A 12,748-nucleotide genomic window follows, 5' to 3' on the forward strand; every position below is an offset into this window, starting at 1 on the left:
AAAAAAATAAAAGGAGCCATGGTACGGATACCCTGACCCCTTAGATCTATTGCTGGAGTCCCAAAGGGACACAGGCTAAAAAGCATTTAAAAAAATTGTTTTGTTGTGATTCACAGCAGAGCCGACAACAACAAAACAAAACTGAAGCGCAGGCTCCGGCGCTTCATTATTGAGAAGCCCCCGGGTGGGCCAAGTCCTGGGGCATTTATATTTTAATGCAGGGGGCTGCCTGGTCCTTCCGCTGCCCTGGGGACCACCACTTCCACAGGGCTTACAACTAATATTTGGGGGTGTTGTGCCCCGCAGCACCCCACTGCCCGGGGTCCAGGACTTGCCTGGGTCATTGAAGAATTTTTTTTTACGGTCTGTGCGCACCCCTCCTGGGGACCAGCACATTCCTGTGTCCTACTACTGATTATATGCGGGGGCATGCGGCCCCCCGCAGCCCTAGGGACTACCACCTCCCAAGGGCTTTACACAACTATTATGCAGGGGCCTCATAGCCCTCCCACAGCCGTGGGGAAGCCCTCCTCCCTGGGGCTATAAAAAAATATGGAGGGGGTCATTTCGGAGCCCCGAAGCCCTGGGGACCACCACCTTCCCTGGGGCTATGCACATTGGAGGGGGGCCATGCGGACCCCCTCATAGAGTCTCTGATGGCTCTGGGGGCTGCCACTCCCCAGAGCCGGCTTCTGCTATGTCCCAGGCTGCTTACCCCCGGGACATAGCTGTGGCTTGGCTGCCGCTTTGCAACTAACTGCAACCAAGTCAAAGCAAACACTCTGCTCGCAGCAAGGGAGAGCTGTTAAGCAGCTCTTACTCACTCTGAGCAGAGGTTTCCTCTGTCTCTCTCTCTCTCCATACTCCCCAACATTGTGGCTGGGTATCCTGAGGGGTACCCAGGTCCCATGGCTGGGCCCTGGGGATGGGGTCCTCGGGACCAAGATTGGTCCTGGCGAGGGGGCCACACATCCCCCCCCAAAAAAGTAGGCCAGGCCTTGGGAGATGGGGTCCCAGGGGCCGAGATCAGCCTGGGAAGGGAGGCCATTCCATCCCCCACTCTCCCCAAAATTTAGGGCCATATTTATACTTTTTGACGCAAAACTGCGCTATCGCAGTTTTGCGTCAAAAAAATTAGCGCCGGCTAACGCCATTCTGAAGCACCATGCGGGCGCCGTATTTATTGAATGGCGTTAGCCGGCGCTAGCAGACCGGCGCTGCCTGGTGTGCGTGGAAAAAAACCACGTACACCAGGCAGCGCCGGCGTTGGGGAAAATGGCGTTAGGGCGTCTTAAAATGGGGCAAGTCAGGTAGAGGCAAAAAAATCGCCTCCACCCGATTTGCGCCATTTTTAACGACGCTCAGACGCCATTTACATGACTCCTGTCTTATTAAAGATAGGAGTCATGCCCCCTTGCCCAATGGCCATGCCCAGGGGACTTATGTCCCCTGGGCATGGTCATTGGGCATTGTGGCATGTAGGGGGGCACAAATCAGGCCCCCCTATGCCAATTTTTTTTTAACAAAAAATAAAAAATTATACTTACCTGAACTTACCTGAATGTCCCTGGGATGGGTCCCTCCATCCTTGGGTGTCCTCCTGGGGTGGGCAAGGGTGGCAGGGGGGGTCCCTGGAGGCATGGGAGGGCAGCTGTGGGCTCATTTTGAGCCCACAGGTCCCTTAACGCCTGCCATGACCCAGGCGTTAAAAAGAGGCGCAAATGCAGGGTTTTTTGCCCCGCCCACTCCCGGGCGTGATTTTTGCCCGGGAGTATAAATACGACGCATTTGCGTCGCAGTCATTTTTTTAGACGGGAACGCCTACCTTGCATCTCATTAACGCAAGGAAGGCGTTCACGCCAATAAATGACGCTCATTCCTCATACTTTGGCGCTAGACGCGTCTAACGCCAAAGTATAAATATGGCGTTGGTTTTGCGCCGAATTTGCGTCGAAAAAAACGACGCAAATTCGTCGCAAACGGAGTATAAATATGACCCTTAGGGCCATATTTATACTTTTTGACGCAAAACTGCGCTATCGCAGTTTTGCGTCAAAAAAATGAGCGCCGGCTAACGCCATTCTGAAGCGCCATGCGGGCACCGTATTTATTGAATGGCGTTAGCTGGCGCTAGCAGACCGGCGCTGCCTGGTGTGCGTGGAAAAAAACCACGTACACCAGGCAGCGCCGGCGTTGGGGAAAATGGCATTAGGGCGTCTTAAAATGGGGCAAGTCAGGTAGAGGCAAAAAAATCGCCTCCACCCGATTTGCGCCATTTTTAACGATGCCCAGACGCCATTTACATGACTCCTGTCTTAGTAAAGACAGGAGTCATGCCCCCTTGCCCAATGGCCATGCCCAGGGGACTTATGTCCCCTGGGCATGGTCATTGGGCATTGTGGAATGTAGGGGGGCACAAATCAGGCCCCCCTATGCCAATTATTTTTTTTTTTAAATAAAAATTTATACTTACCTGAACTTACCTGAATGTCCCTGGGATGGGTCCCTCCATCCTTGGGTGTCCTCCTGGGGTGGGCAAGGGTGGCAGGGGGGGTCCCTGGGGGCATGGGAGGGCAGCTGTGGGCTCATTTTGAGCCCAAGGTCCCTTAACGCCTGCCCTGACCCAGGCGTTAAAAAGAGGCGCAAATGCGGGGTTTTTTGCCCCGCCCACTCCCAGGCGTGATTTTTGCCCGGGAGTATAAATACGACGCATTTGCGTCGCAGTCATTTTTTTAGACGGGAACGCCTACCTTGCATCTCATTAACGCAAGGAAGGCGTTCACGCAAAAAAATGACGCTCATTCCTCATACTTTGGCGCTAGACGCGTCTAACGCCAAAGTATAAATATGGCGTTGGTTTTGCGCCGAATTTGCGTCGAAAAAAACTACGCAAATTCGGCGCAAACGGAGTATAAATATGCCCCTTAATGTTTATGCCGTGCTCCAGAGAATGGGGTCTCAGGCGTGAGATCGGCCAGTTTATCATGGAAATTATGGTTAGTGATGTAGAAATTAAAATTAGGACACATTTTAAGACAGTTTTCAAATATCTTCCTCTTCTATTTCATGAAAACATTCTGAAATGCTGACTGAAACATGCACTTTCAAGACGAGCAGCAGACTGTCAGTCAACTCCCTGGTGATCAGCAGCTTGCAGTGTTCTAATGAGCAACTATGGTGCTGGCATTCTGAATTTATACCAAAAATGTGACACATCTGAATGTCATCTTGATGCAATCGAAGTCGAAAACTGACAGCAATTTCTACATAAGATACTGCAATAAGTGAGGAGATTAGGGAGCTTCATAACCAAAAGGCTCCCAAGATAGCCACCAGGGAAAAAAAGCCCTAACTGAGCACAATTATCACCCAAATGTAGCCCAAGTATAGCCCAATGACAGAAGTGTGCAAAACACCTAGGGCCAGATTTAGGTGAAAATGACGGTGTGTGTCGCTGCAGGAAATTTGTCAGCCTACGCCTGTGATTCCCCCTGCGCCTACGCAAAATTTGATGCTGTGCGCCAACGCCACTACCCTTGCACCATAGTGCAAAGAGGGCTGCAATGAGGGGGAGATTGTTTTTGTGCAGGAAGGGACACCTTCCTACACAAAAACAATCTCCAATGGCAATTTGCTCCTTCTGTGTGTGCTGCAAAATGCAAAAAAACGAGGAGAAATGAAAGCATTTCTCCTTCGTTGTGCCACTCTAAAGCCACCCCTGGGTGGCGTTAGATTTTGGCGCTGCCTCAGATTTACAAAAACACGTAAATCTAGGTCAGCATCAAAATGCAATGGGTGTTGCTGTGGCACGACCACAGCAACACCCGGTGCACGCCCCTTTCACGCAAAGTGCTGCATGTGATGGGGCCGTATTTAAAGGTGGCATTAAGCCACAAAAAGTGGCTCAAACCCACCTTGTAAATACGGTGCAGTGCATACCGCCACTGGAGCGTCATTAAAAGTGACGCTCCCTTGGCGCTAGGAGCTCTTAAATATGCCCCCTAATTTCTTAGTTTTTTTGCAGTTTTGCATGGCAAAGACTTGACCCGAAGGTAGTGGAGTGCTTTACATGAACATCAGTTACATTACACAAGGAGAAAAGTGGCTGGGATGGGGCCCGAGTAGCTCCCTTTGATGAATGTGTGACCACAAGGGGTACCATCCCCACCCCAGACCGGGGGCCTGTAGCCCTTAAAGTTTAGGATACCTCCATGTTTTGAATAATACTCAGGTAGGCCTTGAGTATGTTGGTTGTGAAGTAGAGCTTCCTATAAGTAGGATAGGATAGGTGCCACCTCACATAAGCATTGATAGGGATCTTTGGCCCTGGAGAATGCCCCTGACCAGTTATGGCTTAGCATAAGGGCAGAAACATGTTGGCCTTAATTATTGTATCGACAGATTGAGTCATTATATCCATAAAAACATCTGTTTCTTGTTTTATTCTTTGCCAACAGACACCACAATTAAAGGTGTGATTTACACTGGTTATCTGTTATTTTAATAGATGACTGGATCTCTCTATTATCCAGAATAACCTTATCCAAGAACTCCCTCTGGGCTTATTTAACTATGAGGTTGAGTCTGCCCAGATGGCACTTTCCTACCTGGGTGGGGATACGTGGCCAATGATGAAGCATGTCATTATTATGTGTGTGAGACTACCTATTCCATTAGGAAGAACCCCCAACATAGGTTCCAAATTAACGATCTTCATGAGAGGAATAATAACGGGATCCCAACAAAAAAAGGTTAAAATCAGAAGTTTGTCCTGTTTCATGTTCCTTCCATACCATTTGTGTTCATGGTTATGACACTGGGAGGTAGTATGGAGGTTAGACTGCTCATCTCTCTTTTTGTGCAAGATGACATTACACAAGGACACATTCCTTCTGGTTTTAGACCATGGAGATTGAGTGATTTGCCCAGAATCACAGGATGTTGAGCTGATGCTGAAACTTGAACCTGGTTCCCCAGTTGCAAAGTCTGCAGCTCTGGCCCTAAAACCACATCCTCTCCCCTAAGTGGAACATATAATGAAGTGATCAACTGGATAAGAAAAACATAAAGATAGCAAATAATTTAAAAAGTGCTTTGTCAGTATTTGGGAGCTCAGACAATATATCCTCATTTTAGTTTTTTAGAGAACAAACCATAATTTCTATGGAAATAAGACACTCTCATTTTTATAACTTCTAAAGGAAATGCTTTAGGTATTACAGTTTTGATTACATCAAGATGATGTCAGGCATGCCACAGTTCTGTAATAAATGTAGAATGTTAGCAATCCAGTTGTTCATTTGAATACTGTGGTGTGGCAGAGGTCAGGGGCACGGACTCAGATAATTGATGGCAGGAAGGAGGGTGCAGAGGCAACAAGTTGACCATGATGGGCAGGGGGAAGGGGCAGTGGCACCATAACAGACCATGGAGAACAGAGGAGAGGGGAGCCGGGCAACAAACCAACTATGCAGCTTAGGCAAGAGAAGCTGTGGCAAAATAACAGATCATTGAAGGAAGAGACAGTGAGAGTACAACCATACAGGCCAACATACCTGATTCAGACAGGAGATTCCAGATTTTTTAAGTCAAAAAAGGCTTTATTTTATCTGTCTCCTGCCCAAAATTTCCTTTTTCAATGTAAGTCAATAGGGGAAATCAATTCCTCAGGTTTCTTGCTCCAAATGTTAGCAGGTATGGTACAGTGGATCACAGAGAGCAGAAGGAATGGGGTAGGGACATCAACTTGCATCACTGTGTATCCTTCCTGCTACTCCCTCCCTGACGCTACTTCCCCTGCAGCCTCGCCCCTCCCTATAAAAGCACCTTCCTGCCCTCCCACCTCCCAGCTGATCAGCCTCTCCCTCGTCCCTTCCTTTCTTAATGGTGGCTACTGCACAGCGGGAGGCAACTCCACTGACCTTCTGGTCTGTTTGCTCTCTGCTGCTCAGCTCCACCTGCTGCTGCCACTGCTTTTGATCTCTTTAAGAGCCTGCTGGCTCTGAGATGGAGGTCCGCCTCCACTCACAGGCAACCACCTGTGCCTCATCCCTGGTGGCCTAGTAGCCATCTGCTTCTGTCTGTCTCTGCCTTTCCTGCTTTTTCTTCTTTTTTCATTGTTTTTGTCTGTTTGCTTTTCTCCTCTCTCTTGCACTCTTGTGCTGCTGCTTCAGTGCTTTCACTGTATGCCGTTCCTCACGCTCTGCACGCCCTCAACCCTGGAAGATTCTCACCCTGACGCCTAGCTGACCTGAAGAACACTCATGGACCATTCTTCTACCATTTCTACTCCCTCACCAGCCACCTTCCGCCACCCGACCCCTTACCAAGACCAGACAGGCACCTCAAGTGCATACTACCTGCTCCCTTGTCAAACATGCAGTAGAAGTTTGAGACCTCCTCGTCTCGATCGCCCCTAATGTTGCCTTCCTCACAGAGACCTAGATCACCCCCACCTCAGCTATGACATCATCACCACCATTCCTGACAGCTACAAAATCATCCACAAAGACAGAGTCAATTGACTAAGAGGAGGCATCGCCATAGCATAAAGGAATACCCTCTGCCTGTCGACTGCCAGCCAGACACAGAACCAGCCAACCATCACTGAACACCTACACTTCCAGATTCAGACTGACCTGAACACCTCCCTCCGGGGCACACTCGTCTACAGGCCGCCCGGGCCCCGGCCACAGTTCAGTGAAGCCATTGCTGATCTCATCACCCCCCCACGCGCTCACCATCACCGACTACCGACTACCGATAACCACAATGACCCAAACACCACAACCTTCTTGGACAACCTCTCAACCCTCAGCCTCAAGCAACTAATGAACCCCACTCACTCAGCAGGCCATACCTGCGACCCTGTCTTCTCGGCAGGGAAGAACATCACCATCTCTCATACCTCCCAACACCATTGGACTGACCACCGATGCGTCTATTTCACTTTCACGAAGACCACTGCATGCCACCACGCCCCCCCGTTCCTCTGGCTGAAGCAGGGTCAAAGTCACTGAAGCGCAGCTCATCAACACACTCTGCCACTTCTCACCACTGGATGCCGCAAACGTGAACGACTCAGCACACCAGCACACAACCTGCACCAATGGATCACAGAATGTGCTAACAGCATAGCCCCCTTCAGAAAACCTGCCAGAAACCAGCACCATGTGAATCCAAGCTGGTTCATGACGGAACTCTAAGAATAAAAACCTGGAATGAAAATGACTGGAACGAAAATGGAGAAACAACAAAACAACTGAAGACCACGCACCCTACAAAAACACAGTCACCATGCACCACCAGCTCATCACAGCCTCCAAGAAAGCTGCCAATCAGGAACACATCTGCACCAATGCAGAAAATAGTAATGAACTCTTCACCAGAGTCAAAGAATTAATGAACCCTAGAACAGACACCTCAGACATCCTCCCCTCTTAAGACCTCTATGATGACCTTGCCACCTTTTTTCACGTGGAAATCCAGGACATATACAAAGGATTCAAGAACCAAAGCCTGACCCCACTGCCCACCAGCACTACCACGGACCCCACACCGCACCAGAGCCTGAACCACTGGGCCCCTATCTCCACAGAGGACATCTGGAAACTCATGAACTCCATCCACTCAGGGGCACCCTCAGACCCTCTCCCACATCACATTTTCAACCTGGCCAGTGCCACCATTGCACCAGGGCTCCGCTGGACTATCATTCTGTCCATCAAGACAGCCACCTTCCCATCTGACTGGAAGTATGCAGAAACCAACCCACTCCTAAAGAAACCCTCGGCTGACCCAAGGGAGTTGAAGAATTACAGACCCATCTCTCTGCTCCCCTTCCCAACCAAGGTAACTGAAAAGGCCATCACCATGCAACTCACAGAGTTCTTTGAGGCAAACCAGATCCCAGACCCCTCCCAGACTGGATTCATGCCAACCACAGCACTAAAATGAAGCTCATCGCAGCCACCAACATTAGAGCCATTCTGTACCACAGAGACACGGCTGCCGTCATCCTCCTCAACCTCTCCACCATGTTTTACACAGTCCCCCACACCATCCTCTGCACCGGACTCTATGATGCTGGCATCTGCGATAATGCACTCACATAGATTTGATCCTTCCTCACCAGAAGAAGTCAGAATGTCAGACTCCCGTTGTTCACCTCAGCACCCAAAGAAACATGCTGCAGAGTACCACAGGGATCCTCACTAAATTCCGCACTATTCAAAAGCTACATTGCCCCACTCGCTAAAATCATCAGACAGCACGGCCTAAACATTGTCGCCTAAGTCAACGATACCCAACTGATCCTCTCCTTGACCGACGACCCATCAACAGCCAAGAGAAACGGAATGAAAGCAGTCACCATCTGGATGGAAACCAGCTGCCTAAAACTCAACTTGGACAAGACAGAGATCCTCGTACTCGGCTCCACCCCCTCTGCCTGGGACGACTCCTGGTGGCCAACCACCCTAGGAAATGCCCCCACCGACTGTGCACCCAACCTGGGCATCATCCTGGACTCCACGCTTTCCATGACCCGTCAAGTCAACGCTGTCTCATTGTCATGCTTCCACACCCTGCGCCTCCTTCGGAAGATGTTCAAGTGGATCTGCACTGAGACAAGAAGGATGGTCACCCACATGCTTGTCAGCAGCAAACTTGAATACAGCAGCACACTCTATGCCGGCATGACAAACAAACTTCAAACAAGACTACAGAGAACCCATAATCCAGAATGCAACAGCCAGACTCATCCTGGATACCCCCTGCAACAGCCACATCTCCACCCACCTCAGAGACCTGCACTGGCTCCCGGTCGACAAACGCATTCCTTTTTTTATTTTATTGCAAGGTCGGGTTGCATTTCCATGTCCTGCTCACTATCACAAACAATTTCAAAATGAACAAGCTAATGCATCAGACAATAAAAGTCAAATCTGCTGGCTTTGGTACACTCTTTTTCAGCAGTCAGGAATCCAGAGACTCTGCCCCAAACATTGGTACAAAATCCTTAACCACCATTTCATTAGGGAGCCTGCCATTAGCACACTGTTTTAAATGAAGGTAAAAATAACATTAGATAATTGATGATAGTTTATTTGCATAAGGTGCCATTGACAAAACATGTTTTTATGTGTACATCGAATTATTTTACTGTATTTTGCTACTCAGCTATATTCACTGTTAAAAAAAACTAAAGTGTCTGTAAAGTTACTATTCACTAAACTTTAAACCCTGACTAGGCCCCGGCGAAATTTCGTTATGCCAGCATAATCTCATGTAATTTCCCTCATTCTGTTTTTCACTTTATTCCAAAATCTACAAAATGTCACCACATTGCATCATTTCCAGTTTGTTTGGGTAAAAATCTTACTGGGAGAGCACAGGAGCAAGGTGAAGGAACAGAACTCGAGAACGTAGTTCAAGACACTTGTGTTTTTCCTGCTAAAATATAGTGCCGAATCCCAGATTTGAATTTCATTTACCCAAATGTCAGGTAATTACACAAAGGGAAATTGCGCGAACATGGCAGACATTGAATTAAAACAGAAAATACATTTAGGCTGTAAAGCTTCACAGTATAGATATTTAATTATTTTAAAGGATGACCTATTTTAAAGTGTGTGCATTGGGTTTGCAAACATGATACGCGTTCTACCGAGAAAAGTATTTGATGCTGAGTTTAGGGTAATATTCAGTACAGTTTCCTTTCTGATTTAAATATACTTGCTTAGCACGCCTGGACAATCCTTCTAACATGCTCCTTTTTAATGGAGTTTTACACTTGAAAAATCCTTGCCAAGGTGAACACATCTTGCATCTTGCTAGAGTGAGCAGCATTCGCTTGGCAACATGCATTATTTTAATGGACACATCCCTTTAGTAAATGCCTGAAGCATCTGTTCTGATGCATAATTCAGCGGAGCACCATAAAGGCGCGACATGTAGGGGCTTTAAGTGTGTGTGTGCATGTTCGACACCCGATCCATCATGTTCTGTGATTTTGGGCATCAGAGGAGAAACATCTCAATCTTTCCATTCCAGGAGGATCGCAGGCGTGCAGGCTGATGTGCACACCCTTTGCTTCCATTCTTGGAAAATGTTGTGAAGTTGATTGGAATTTAACAGTCTTTGAACATGTTGTTAAGTTGATGGGGACAAATAGCGCCAAGAAACCTCAGTGCACATAACGTAGAGGTTTTTTTTGGTGATAGTAGTAATAATGTTTATAAACTGGTGGTTGATGGCAAAGACGCAATGGTAGGTAGAAGCAAAAATGCACATTATAAACTATACACATTACCTAAGCGAGTCACAAAAAATAAATATTCTGCCTTAGGGTTACAGCTACAAATAGATTCGATCTACACTTTTTGGTATACTCAAAGAATTGCATGATTACTCCAGGAAACTTTCAATCTTATGTCCACAAGTGGAAGCATTTTACCAGGCTTGGGCGGAGTTCGTGGAGTTCTTCTATGTAGAACTCTGTGTCGTGGCAAAAAAACTCTGCCACGCTATGCAGGATTCTGAATGCGACAGAATATGTTAGGTTGCGCCATTCACGCAGTTTTGTAGTGCCGGGTATTTGTCCCAAAATCAGCGTGAACAGCACCATGCGCAGCTCAAGGGGGCACTGATTCTTTACTGCTGCTCGAGTAGATTTTCTACTTGAGCAGCAGCTTCCTCAACGCGAATGGCAAGCGGTAACTTTTTAAACTTTTATTTTATTTATTCACCTATTTGATGTATTATTCAGGATAAACATGACCCAAATGGATGAAAGAGCACTTTACATAGGAAAGGTTTAATTATACAACACACTTTCTTCCCTTACAAATACTTAACACTTTCATTTTGTGAAAATAACTTGTGCTGAGGTCATAATTCACTCTACAGGTTGCTACCAAGACACTGAGGTAATTTGTGATCAATATAACTTGTACTATCCTCGACTATCGTTTTCTCTGTATTAATCCAGGAGGAAGAGCTGCACCAACCGTGACAAAGTTGGATGTTATTTTAGAGGGAAGAGAGATCGAACCATTTGTTTATTCCCACATAGTCTAGATGTCCAGGTTTCTTCTGGTGGGAAAGGTGGTCACCTTCAGAGAGGTCTGTTGTATTGGTGTATGGCCTCGACCAGTTGGTATTTTGCATCCTTGCAATGCTCTAATGCAAGCTATAAAACCTGGATAAACTGGACAAGTCTGACCCTATTCTAGGTAGCAACCGCTTGTCAATTCAATTCAATGCAATTCAATTCAATTTTTATTATCATGATTTGGAACTCCAAAGAGGTCCACATGTAAAATAATACATAACATTAAAATAAGTTAATACGATTCCTATAAAAAGGTGAAACTCCAAACCACCCAATCTTTTCAATATACTTCACACATTACGGGGACGTTCGGTAGGCACCGATATTCAATCGTATTGCCCTCTCCTAACATAACATAAATTTACCCTCATAAAACAAAATCAAATACTAATAATCCCCACCCAGCGAGACTGGTGATCGCATCCCTCCCTCCCGTCTTCCAGCTAATCTACTATTGTAAACAAGACAGCAATAAGATCTTTTAGGCAGTTGGAAGGCCCCTCCTCCCTAAGGACCCCAGCAGATACTTTCAAAAACCCCTGCAATTCCTACAGTGTTTGATTTCCTCACGATGGCCCATTGTGCAATCTAATCACAAGTAATCAATATAGCTTTAGGAAGGTTTGAAAAAATGTAAAAGTCCTAAAGCAAAACCTTTCATTAGGGGGGTTATAAAATGAGTCTAAGGCCTCCCCAGCAGATCTAATATTTAACCACAAGTAGAGGGGTTTCAAACAAAAGTTCCTCTGAGCGGCTAAAACTGGGCAAACAAATAAAATACGCTTGAGATTCTGTACCCCACCTTGGTACAAGTCACAAGTGTTAGTAGAACCATCCCATTTGGAGGTGAAATCCCTAAGAGGCACTCTATCAAATCTGATAGGTATGAAAAGATGCCTCACTAAGCGCAGGAGATTCCATGTCAGGCAAGGCTAAGCCACTTTAGGAGACACTGACTTGATTAAATTATCGAGGCCTCTTTTAAGGAGGCACGACTCAAGATCCACCATGAACCCTTTAGACCATGACACCTCCTTCAAGATATTTTTTAGAATTGTAAGGGGAGTCGAAGTAATGAGGGCCGGGTCCAGCTCAAGGAGCTGGACAGCGCGGGTATAATTTCTGAAGAACCTGGATTTTCCTCCCAGATTATTAAAAATGTAATTAAAAGCCAGGTTTCTCAGTGTAGATTCCTCGCTGTGTATGAGGCAATGTACCCTCCAGATCACTGCCGCAAGGCCGTGCACAAAGATGTTCTTAATGCCAAATTCAAGCCTTAGTGCTACCCCAGAGGCTAAGTTATTACAACAGGCCAAGGGCCGTAGTTATACTTTTTGGCGCACAACTGCGCCAACGCAGTTGTGCGTCAAAAAATTTAACGCCGGCTAACGCCATTCCAAAGCGCCATGGGGCGCCTTATTTATGGAATGACGTTAGCCGGCGGAGCTGCCTGGTGTGCGTAAAAAAAAATGACTTACACCAGGCAGCGCCGGCGTAGGGGAAAATGGAGCTTGGGCGTCCAAAAATGGGGCAAGTCAGGCTGAGGCAAAATTTTCGCCTCAACCCGATTTGCGCCATTTTTTTGGACTCCCAACCCCGATTGAAATGACTCCTGTCTTAGCAAAGACAGGAGTC

This window comes from Pleurodeles waltl, chromosome 3_1 (genome assembly GCF_031143425.1).
Source record: "Pleurodeles waltl isolate 20211129_DDA chromosome 3_1, aPleWal1.hap1.20221129, whole genome shotgun sequence".
NCBI lineage: Eukaryota > Metazoa > Chordata > Amphibia > Caudata > Salamandridae > Pleurodeles > Pleurodeles waltl.